The sequence below is a fragment of the Trachinotus anak genome, unplaced genomic scaffold, assembly GCF_046630095.1.
Source record: "Trachinotus anak isolate AG129_WGS33_773 ecotype Australia unplaced genomic scaffold, CSIRO_AGI_Tana_v1 ptg000016l, whole genome shotgun sequence".
In the NCBI taxonomy this organism is placed as follows: Eukaryota; Metazoa; Chordata; class Actinopteri; order Carangiformes; family Carangidae; genus Trachinotus; species Trachinotus anak.
Window position 1 is genome coordinate 6,609,477 of NW_027273867.1, and position 11,662 is coordinate 6,621,138.

Consider the following 11,662-nt stretch of genomic DNA (forward strand, 5'->3'; position numbering starts at 1 on the left):
TCAGATATTATTGTGCCTTTAAAAAAACTGAATGATTAAGTATTCCTTGCTTGATAAATTCTGTTTAAAATAAATAACCCTTTATAAGAATGCCAATTTCTTGGATCCAGACCACTGTCAATCATTTGCACTTACTTCATTTAGCACTTTTCATCATGTAAAATTCATTTCTATCTGGTCAATTCTATGGATTTTACCTGATGAAGGTGTGATGACCCATTACAAGTGTATTTTACACTGTATGTCAGTGACTCATTACTTTATTCAAAACTTTGAATAGAAATATTCAAATATTTACATGTGTATGTTCATGAGTGCCAGTGAGAAGACACAGACAAAGGGCTTTCTTACAAAAAGAAATGGAAAGCAGGTTAGAAATTGTCGCTGAGCGTTCTCAGTTCTCCAGGTCGTTGTTATCCAGTAAGAGTTGAATCGAGGGCAGCTGGACTTGTCTTACTTGAAGACGTTTCACCTCTCATCCAGGAGGCTTCTTCAGTTCTGACTGACTGGTGAGGAGCCCCACGTATTTAACCTCTGTGGGGCCGTCATCAAGGCCATAGATGTCTGTTGGCGCTCCTGGCTGTTGTAATGACAGTCGTTAAAGTACGACAGGCCTAGAACACCACTTATCCTCCACCTACAATTCTGTCCTTTCATCCCTTCCCAGGAGATTTAACAGCCATTCACACTTGGCCTCAGGTGACTCCAGTGACTCTGTCGCAATGTCACAAATTCATGAGTCAGCGTGAGATGCTTTGACCTGTTGTCAGTGCAGTGCTGAATTCTAGGCTAAATGACTTGAATTGCAAATTTGTCATTGTCCTAAAAACCTATCTCCGCGGTCCTCACATAAGGGTTTCAATTCATAAGTTACAATACGCTCCCCATGGGCTACATAGCACATTTGAATTGTCTGTGCCCCTTAACATGAGGTCTGCTGTCTGTCAACACAAAATGACTACAGAGACCCTGTTGAGACCTGGGATTAACATCTTTCACCGGTGATCTGGTCACAAGAGGATGGCTCCAAGTACAGGTGTGAACGCACCCAAGACGTGAGTACACACTTGAGATCCGATCTCTCAGACCACATCCGGACGTGGTCTGAGTCACATGTGGCCACATTAGCCATGTGAACTCAAACATCCTAGGCCACAGTTTCATAATGAAGTAAAAAGACTGGCTAAAAGCAGCATTTGCATACATGTTTATTTATAGAGAGCGGGTAAAGTGAGATCCAATCACAAGTGGTCACTCGATGCCACAGATGTGGAGACGCTTCTAATTCTGATGCCAGGTGTGAACTGACGTAATTAGAGCTGTCAACTTTTGATCAGATCACCCAAGACGCATGTTAACACCAGGTCTGAACAGGACCAGAAATTCAATGCAACGAGGCAACTACAAAGACATAAACACAAATAGATGCTAAATGGCTACAGAGAGATGCAGAAAGCTGTGTACAAATTTTTTGTCTTTCTCAGTCTTACTCCTTTTACATTTCTGTTCCCAGGGCCCATTGTCTCATAATCTGCCTATGCTCAGTTCTCTTAGAGGAACAGCATTTCTTCATGTGCAACTTCGGCACTCAAGTTTTTTTTTTTTTTTTTTCCACAGAAAAATAGTCCTCTCTCTCTTTTATTTAGGTCTCTTCAAGGCTTTATTAAGTAGAACACAAAACTTTGAAGACTAAATGTTGGTGTTTGCATAGGGATTTTGTCCCCCCTCTCCTGTGCCGTGTCATCTGCATAGGGCCCAGTCGTCATCATGGATGGCAGCGCTCAGCGGGGGCTGGAGTAGACAAACTAGGCCAGCTATATAAAGTGGATGAATCTTACTTTTGAAATGGTTGCCATGGAAGACTTACTAGATGCTGCAGTGTAAGTGGGATAGAGCAACCCTGTATGTGTGCGTGTGCAAGAAAGAGACTGGAAGAACATCTTGGGTTGTTTATTAATGAAAGACATAGTGAAACCGGTTAGAACAGCTTCAGTGTAAGTGTGTTTCAGTTTCTATAGAAAGACGGTGAGGATGATGGAAAGTGAGAGAGAATAAGGAGCTCCTTTACATCTGTGCGTGGGAGGATATTGCCAGAAAATGTCATACCTGTCATGTTTCCTAAATACACTGATCAAATCGTGAGATCACATTTAAAGAGCAGCTCAGCCATCTTTTAGTTCAGTTAACAATCTGAAAGCTCACGACAGTCAGACCTTTCACTAATCCTACTGATATTCAGAACCGTGTGTCTGTGTACGTGAGTGTACACATGTTCACGTGCTGAATACTTAATTGCCCAAATGGCAGGCGGAGATCAATAAGACTCAGGCGTTACTGAAGTCAGCCTTTTCTTTAATCTGCAGACAGCTCAGGTGCAAAGTGTGGGGAAATAACGAATGGTGCTTCAACTGGCCCAGCTTGTGATGTCCGTATGCGTCTTTGCCATGTCTGATTTTCATCAAAAATAATGAAGTTACTTCACCTTGTCTCGGCCCTTGCTGATTTTGGAGGAACGTTCGTGGGAAGCCCAGAGCAATTTGCAATAGAGAAAGGTGAATTCTATGTGATGTTAATAGAAGTTGTTTGGACCTGTGAGTCACAGCTGAAATCAGGGCCGGTTTGGACAGTAACCTGCGCTTTTTCTCCCTTTGATCTGTCAGGACTATAGGACCTCTGCTTTGACCTCCTTCAGCCAATTCCTTCCAGGAGAAGTAACGGAGGCTTGACTAAATCAGGAAAATCTCAGTGTGTGTTGGCAAGGTTAGGATCATACAGCTTTGATGATAGATCACACTTAAGTGATGTGATCATTATCTCCTTCAAATAATATTGTATGCCACAACCTGCTTCCCAGTTCCCCTCAGCCCCTGCCTCCAACCCCAGCCATGTTTACTTCATCTCCCCAGATCTGTCATTCTCCATCCATTCACCAGATGTCCTCAGACTTTTTTCCTGTCTATATAATTCCACTTGTTCACCTGTTTCACATTTCCAATTATGCAGGGTGAATATGCCTGCATCTGTCTAGGAGCAATACATCTCTTGGCTCTATTTAAACCTGCCTTTTTCACCAGCTTCTTGTTGGTTCATCTGCTTTTGTTTGGTAGTGTTTTCCTTTGTGCCAGCTCCCTGAATTTTGTTGCGTATTCCTCCTTATTTGCAGTTACTTCCCCTCATCAGCCTGTCTTGTGAGCAGGGTCCTCCCTGCCTGTGACATAAACAATCCTGAAAGCATGGAAAAAAAAGCTCCCAGTAGGGATTACAAAGAGGCTACTTGGAGGGTAAGGCTGAGGAATTCCTTACCTGACTGGCTTAAGGACTTCTTGAACACCCTCGATGGTTGTGCTGATACCAGCAATCCTGACATTGTGACACAATCCCTAGTGAACAGGTTTGATGGCACTGGAGCTGAAATGAATGCAGGTATTAATGGGTGTTAACATGTCACAGGAATATAACTCAGCTAGAACAGGAGCAAGGTGAAGTCAAGGGTTCCCATACATTTGGGCTCTTTTCCATCACAAGAAATGTCTACTTCTAATCCCTCAATCTTTTTATATACTTACTTACTATACTTTATATGCTTCAAAAAGCTACTTTCAGGTTTTGCTCCTAAACAATCCAAATAGTGTGTTCTCTACAATTGGCCAACAACGTTGATATAGACTCTTAAACTGCATATAAAAATGGACATAGACGCTGGGTCTGAAAAGTGAAGCCAATGTGGAAGTGTCCTGAACCTGTGTTCGATATAATGACCATCAGGGGGCGACTCCACAAAAAGAAGTCCAATTGTATTGAAGTCTATGAGAAAATGGCCTAACTTCTCACTTTTTTATTACCTCAGTAGTTTTCCTAATGAGTTTATGATCTCAATCACTAGTTTCAAGTCTTCTTTAATACAACATGATGTTCACTTTTAAAGTTATTGTCGCATTTAGAGGAAAATAGATGATAAAGCAGAGTATGCATTAGGGCGTGGCTACCATGTGATTGATAGACTGTACCACACACAGCGACCTGCCTGATAATCAGGATAGAGTGCAGAGCAGGTCAGATCCACCCCTCACTCCTCCTCAGCTCCAGTTCACATCCAAATATGGTTTCTTCTGGTTTTACAAAAATCAAGATGCAAGAAATTGCAAATTCAAGGATTAAAAATGGTAGTTCACAAACCAGTGGGTGACATCACGGTGGGTTGCCACTTGTTGAGACTGCAAACACTGGCTGTTGCTCAATGCTCATTCCAGGAAATAAAATTATAGTTTAGTTCCTGGGGCTTACCTTATTTTATCACCTAACTCTGCAGTTCCCCTAAGCTCTACAGAGGATATTTGCATCTTTCACCTCGTCTTGATGTTGCACCTCAACTTGACCCTTTTGGTTCACGCTTACAGTTCTCATCAATCTTGTTTCCAGTAGCACTGGGGAGTGCAAAAGCTCTAATGAACCCACTTTATACTACCTGCTCACCAAATGGCAGACAGACAAATTTAGCAGATACAGAGCCAGATATCTTTTCCAGAAACTGGTGGGAACTAAAAGCAGACAGAAAAATAGAGAATATTAGACTTACATTCATCTGGTGCAGGGGTGATTCCAGGATTTTTTAAATGAGGTGGCACAGGGGTACTGAGAATCAGTTATATCAGTTACACGTGTAATCAGAAATTTCTATCAAAAATAAATACAGCTTTGAAAATTGAAAACACTGGTCACAATTTTCAGGCCCTTGTGCAGTGCCCTGTCCACCAATGCAGGTGGTATTGCATGAAGAGTACCACTGCACAAGAGCCTGAAAATAGTTTTGTACTGAATATCTGTTTTGCATGGATGAATTGCAACACATTTTTTCCTACTTGTGATAAATAACATCCCATAGTCATTAATAATTCATTTAACTTGTTTTATATTCAATACAAACAGTGCAGTGTGTGTCTTATGTGTGTTCTCTGCACTGTGTTTGTTCACGTGGCTTAACTGCCTCAGAGTGTTATGTGGTTTTTGTGGCTCCTAAATATTCAAATAAATGTGTCTATATCCAGAGAATTGGCTCTCCTTGGCTCTACACTGAGCACTCCCAGCTCACTCAGTTGCTCATCAGTCATGGTTGTTCGGAGGTGATTCTGGATCAATTTCACGGTGGAAAAACTCACAAGCAGCATTGCTTACTGGTATTGGAACAGCAATTTCGCACAACTGCAAAAGTTCATGGAACACCTCTATGAATGGCTCCAGAAATATGGCGGTAAGGCTTTGCATTCCTCCTCTCCTCTCCTCAAAATCCTTTTGGCTTGGTGTTTCACTCATAGATCTCTGTGAATGAAAAAAGAGGTGACTCTTTTAAAAAGCTGTTGCAGTTGGGATGGAGTGCTTGAATGCTTCTCATATTGCAGTTAGGCTTGCAGAAGTGTTTTCGTAACTCCCAAATCAGAATCAAGGATCAGACTGTAGATGCTCTTTGTAAAACCATCCTTGTCATCTGCTTGCCAACAGTGGATGTCACTACAGATCCCTCTAGAATGGATTTTCCTTTGCCTTCTTTTGCCACCCTTTCATTGCTGATACTAGGTTTCTGAGCTGCGTCTAAGACGTCTCTCTGTAATTCTGACGTGTCCTGAAGTGCTTCAATGAGCTAAAGAGCTCTTGCTACGTCTAGTGGCGGTGACTGAAGCATATCAGCAAGAAGCTTGGTGCCACCCAGCTCTTTTCTGAATGTTGCTGCAAGCCCAGTGAAAGGTAAGTCCGATTCGACAAGTAGGCCCTCTACGACATGTCCCCAATTCTCTCATCAGCAATATATTCAAGGACAAAGGGCACTGCATGGGGCCTTTACGTCATATCAAAGTGCCTGCATGCCCACCTTGTGTTGCTAAGCTCCTGAAGCACTTGGCTGACCTCTGTACATTTCTTGCTGACCTTCAAGCCATTTGTGGTGAATATACAAGCCTAAGATGAAGAAGTATAGCTGCTTGAGTAAAGAAAAGAAACATGCTGCAGGTACAGACTTCACAGTATCAAGTAGACGTATGTTCAGGCAATGTGTGTTGCAGTGCCTAGAGAATGAATCTATTGCCGCTGCCTTTATGTGTGCAGAAACACCTGCATTTTTTCCGGTCATTGCAGATGCTCCGTCATATCACTGGCCAACAAGACTGATTTTGTACTCCTACCCATATCTCACTAGACAATTGGTGATCTTCTCTGTTAACCCTGCAGCCTCTAAACTAACAGCTTTTTCAGAATATAAGAAACTCTCATATACTGCCCCCTTAATAATATCTCAGTGAAATTTGATTTTTCATGTCCTTACATTGATTGACTGAATGCTTTACTTTCTTTGACCTCTTGGATGATATTATGCTGAACCATCTCTGCCAAACACTCCAGGATATCTTTTTGTGTGGTACTACTTGTGTATTTAGTATTTCTGCTGAACAGGTTCTCCTCACTACTGGGTCATGTTTTCTATTTGTTCCATAATGGCCTGAAAGTTCCCCCTATTTTCCGACTCCTCTGACTCACAATGGCCTCTTTGGGGAATATCTTTTGTAGCAGTAAGCAGGAGAACATCTGCCACAGGTTTTATGTAGTCTCTTTCACTCCTTTTTGGCACTCTTTTTCCATTGATTTCAACAAAGATGTGTTACCCTTAGCTGCCCTTTTGTATTCAGGCCATGCCAACAAGGCATTTACATGGTGCACTATTTGAAATGTATTGGAAACCCACTGCCCTTATATAGTCCTTATTTCCAGTTTGCAAAGCCAGAGAGTGAAGTGGAGGCATACTGAGGGGCAGAGTGGAGTGAAAAATGACTGCATACAAAACAATGGGCCAAGTCATCTTTTTGTGAATATTCTATCCATATTCCATGCAGAATTGAACGCCCTCCTTTTTCCTTTTTAGATCATGAAAATTAGACCCTGTTATTTCATCAGCATCATTCAGCAGCGTTCAAAGCACTGGAAGATAACAGTTGTCAATACAACTTGAGATCCAACAGGAATAGCAATTTCTGATACAGAATAAAACAGGTCTTCTCCCTCAGGTTTGGTGGGAGCTTTCATCATGATGGATATCTTAAAAATTAATCAATTACCATGGTTAGTATGTTTGTCTTGGAAGTGGTATCTTGTGGACTGATTGTGATAGTGAAAAGGAAAAAACAAAACAAAAACAGAACAGGTTCATGCTCTGGCTCTCACCTGTTGCTGCAGATAAATGGCTGCTGGTGGAGCCCTCACCGGCTCTCTCAGCCCATGGCTGCTAGCTTGTTGGCCTTGCCTGGTGGACGATGAACACTGACCTGCATTGGACTGCACCACATCTGTTCAACTCTGACATGGTTTCTTCTTAAAGAAACCTTGAATGTCCTGCTGCATCTGATTCTGTCTCCTCTTCATTCTTAATTTTTTTTCCACCAAATTTTCCCTAAAAACAAAATACAAACCATCATGTCACCAACTTATTAATATTACACAGGGTGACAAAATCATTCCACTGAGTGAAGCTGTTTTTGGATACACATTTAGAGTAAATACCTTGTATGTTATTGACACAGTAAATAACATTAGCTTGGTCATGTTTTAGCTACATCCTTAGTTTGGCTAGAAATAGAATAGAATAGAATAGATACTTTATTGTCCCCTTGGGGAAACTTTTTCCCAGTGAGTGAACACGTGAACATGTCGTCCTACACCGGCATGACCATACAACCAGACAAAATAAAATACTTAAACATTTCACCCAGTCAACAAACAGTATGCAGACCAGTCACATCAATGTTAGTATTGCACATGGTTCCATCCAAATGTAGGCTAACATGTGGCTTCAGACAAGAAAACTGAACACTGGACAGACTCGACATCAACATCCCATCACAATATATCCCACTGGTGAATAGTGGCCAGTGATGCACAGAGGCTGTCAGGAAGAAGGGGAATAAATACAATAAAAACTTAAGACGTCTTCTTGTAAAGAGAAGCTGATGTATTGTCCCATGTTTCTCTGTAGCTAGTAGCAAAAGAGACAAATTCTTTGGGGGTTTTTGGATTACAGATAAAATAAATCCTGACATGCAAAGGTTTATGATACTTACACATTTTTTTTGTTCAGCAGAATAATCTTCACAAATTAACATCACCTTCATTACTTTTGAAGCCTAAATACAATCACCAGAAGTAAAAAACTAATGTTAGGTTGTAAATGAACTACATTACTGTTGAATGACTTCAATGTCACCACTACTAAACTTGTAGTTTGATTCAGTGCTTATTTCCTCTACAAAAGTCTTTCCTTTTACAAAGTTAGTAATAGTTTGCAAAAACACGAGTATAAACATTGTGAGGCTGTAAAGTTGGACTGGTGAGTAGATCAAGTTTTTACGTTCACGTCCCTGACAACCTCATTTAGCCACTTGTTAGCCACCGGCCTTTTTTTAACAGATGTAAAAGCTTAAAGAAATCTCGACTGGGTTATTCACTGACATATTTTATGCATTTGAATAAAACATTGAAATGTCTTGAGCTTCTTTTAACCACAGACCTTATTTCAGCCAGCTAACCAAAAACCCATTCAAAAAACCCGTAGACTTCAGGCCAGAGGACAGGAGGTGCTAACATGCTAACTAATTTCCAGGCTTTAGCACTCATTCCTGCGGCACTCTATTAACTGAGGACTTTTCCTTTACTGTATATTACACCAGCAACTTTACTACCACAAATTTAAAATATGAACGAGCTGTTCCTCTGCCTGACTGGAATATATTGCTAACCCACAGATTGTAGCTCCACACCCACACACAGACTCACATACGAACACTCACACTTTTCTCACTCATTTATTTATTTATTTCTCGTCTCTCCGTTGGCAGGGAACTTGAGTTGGAAATTATAAAATTTCGACTCCCTCATTTCTCTCCAATTTCACTTCAATTTCTTCCCCATTGCGCACTCTCTCCCTCTAATTTCTGCCTCTCTTCTCCCATCTCATTGTGCTCTCTGCTTTCCTTGTTAGCTCTGCTCGGGTCTCTCACCTCTCATTAGCTTCTCCTCTGCTGACTGGAGGCACCTGTCCTCAGGTCCCACTGCGGATATCTCAGCTTCTGTTTAAATCAATTTCCATGTTAAATAGCTGCTGGAGGGTGTGGGTGGGAGGCGGGGTGGGCACCGTGGCCGGGGATGGATGGAAGGGAGGGAGGCAGGAGGGAAGAGGTTGAGACATTACAATGAACCACAACTCTTTCACACCACTGACCCTCCAGGCTGATCCACAGCCCCTGTCTTGTTCTCTCTCACTGTCTCTCTGTCTCCCCCCCCTCCCCTTTCCCACTCCTGCTTTGGCCTTTTATCATTCTGTGTTCTCCCCTTTGGCTTCTCTCTTTCATTTTATTTCCCTCCCCGTCCTTCTCTTTTTTTTTCTCTCTCTGTCTTTGACTTCCATTCTCCCAGTGCGGCCCAGGGCATGTTCTCATTTCAGATGAAAGCTAAAAAGAGTTGTGACAAGGTGGTGTGTGTGTGTGTGTGTGTGTCTGTGTGTGTGTGCGTGTGTGTGTGTGTTTGTTTGTTCATGTGTGTGTTGGTGTGTGAAGGCCTCTGCAAACTGGGAGCTGCTTCACATATTAATCTCGTTCACAAAAAACATTTTGGGCTAAAGCAGTTCAACAATGACATGTAGGCTTATCTCTTTAAACAAGCACGGAAAACATGCCACCAGGTTACTGTACATGTCACGGACCATTACTTCAATCCTCTTTTAAAGCCATTCAGCAGACACACAGACTGATGTCGGCCATTGTTCTGCCAATACAAACAAACATGACAACCTCAGATAACCTTGAGGCCAGCTCTGACAAAATCCTACAAAAAATGTCATGTGCATCAACTCAAATGTCATCGTGTCCTAGTCTCTTTCCAAGATGTGCTGCATCGTGGATTTACTGTTCTGTTTTAAAGCCAGTGAAACCAGCACGAAAAGGTCAAAACCATTACAAACAGTCATCTCGAGCACTGCAGTGTACTGTATAACCATTAAGTATTACTTTAGATATTAACATTTTAATCCCATGACTCTCTAGGCCAAAGTGAAGCAGCTTGTTGGAGTTTTCAGCTTTTAAAGTGTCAGGTCAAACAAATGAAAGCACGCTGCATACACACATATTTTGTAGCTTCACATATAGTCACATATAGTGTTAGCTGGGCAGGTAGGCTTTGAGATGTCTCTCTAAAACAAATATAATTGAGGTCAAAGGAATTTTGTTTGTGGCCACGTTTGAATTACGTTGGAGCTGGATGGAGCTTACCTTCTCTGAAAGAGACCTGAGCTCCCAAACAGGCAATAAACTTTCAAGTTTTATTTGTTTCTTTTGGGGGGGGGGGGGCTTTATTTCCTGTCAATAATAACGTGGTTGATCAGGATGTGCATTACGGCTCAAGGGCTGCTCTCATGTGTTGTTCTGTGCACCTTTGTGTAATTATTATGCGTGGCATCAGATCAGCAATTCTCAACGACGTACCTCCTGGCAGCGTTCTCAGTTCAGCAGCCTCTCTCTCATCTCATCAACACCATCCCATAGTGATTTTTCCTTTTAAAGAAAGTAAAGAAACTCAGCCATCAATAAAACAAAATGAATCCACACAATAGCGTTAAGGAGGATTACAATTTAATCCTTACTATATAGTAATTGTCACAGCAACCAATAGACAATCAGTTGCACAAGGCACATTTCCCAGCAGCCTGAGTCGGTTGCAACACACAAACATGTCAGTTTTTGCAAGTGAATCTTGTGAAAACTAGTTAGCATGAGAAAATAGAAATTTCCAGCAGTACAAATGCAAACTTTATCAAACCTATAGAAAAAAAAAAAGAAAAAAGAGGCCCAACCTAAACTTAGACACTTCCAGAATCTCTGTCTCTTATAGTTACTCAATTGAATGAACAACAATTCACTTTAATGGCCACATGATGAGTGAGTCGGTGGAATTTGTTTTTGGTACAGACTAGAGAAAAAAACACAGCTTCAGCTGCACGTCTGGGTAGAATTGTCAACATGTGACAGGAAGTGTCATGTCTGCCTGTTCACAGCAAGGTGTGAATTATTGTGAGTCACTATTTCTGGAAAGATACTGTTGGTCTTTTCAGTTTTCAGTACTGAGAGCAACACGGATGAAACTCAAATTAAAGCAAACCTATCTGCATGGCTAGACACAGAACCACAAGAGCAAGTGAGAAAATACACTTTTTATAATTTGACTCTTTAAATCAAGGCAAAAAACTTTTATTCTTTTCCTACTTATTATTCTTTTCTTCCTCTTTTCTTTTCACATTATTATTTTACTCCAATTATGAATTGATCTTTTTTTGGTGAAGGCAATGAGCGTTCATGCTAAATGTATGCTAATTTCCAGAAGCACTGAGACGCCAACACCATCACATTAATGTGGGGACATCACTTCCAGTCCTGTGCTGGATTTGGCCGCACCGCACATCTAATACTCCCTGTGCTCTATCATGCCCTGTGATTAAATGAGAGAAGCAGCATTAGACTACAACAACATCAGCCGTATTATTGTTGTGTGTGTTGCATACTGACAGCTACTCACACAAGACTCATGTAATGAACAGTCCAACAAGTGTTGTGTGCAATTGTCACTAAGCATAATT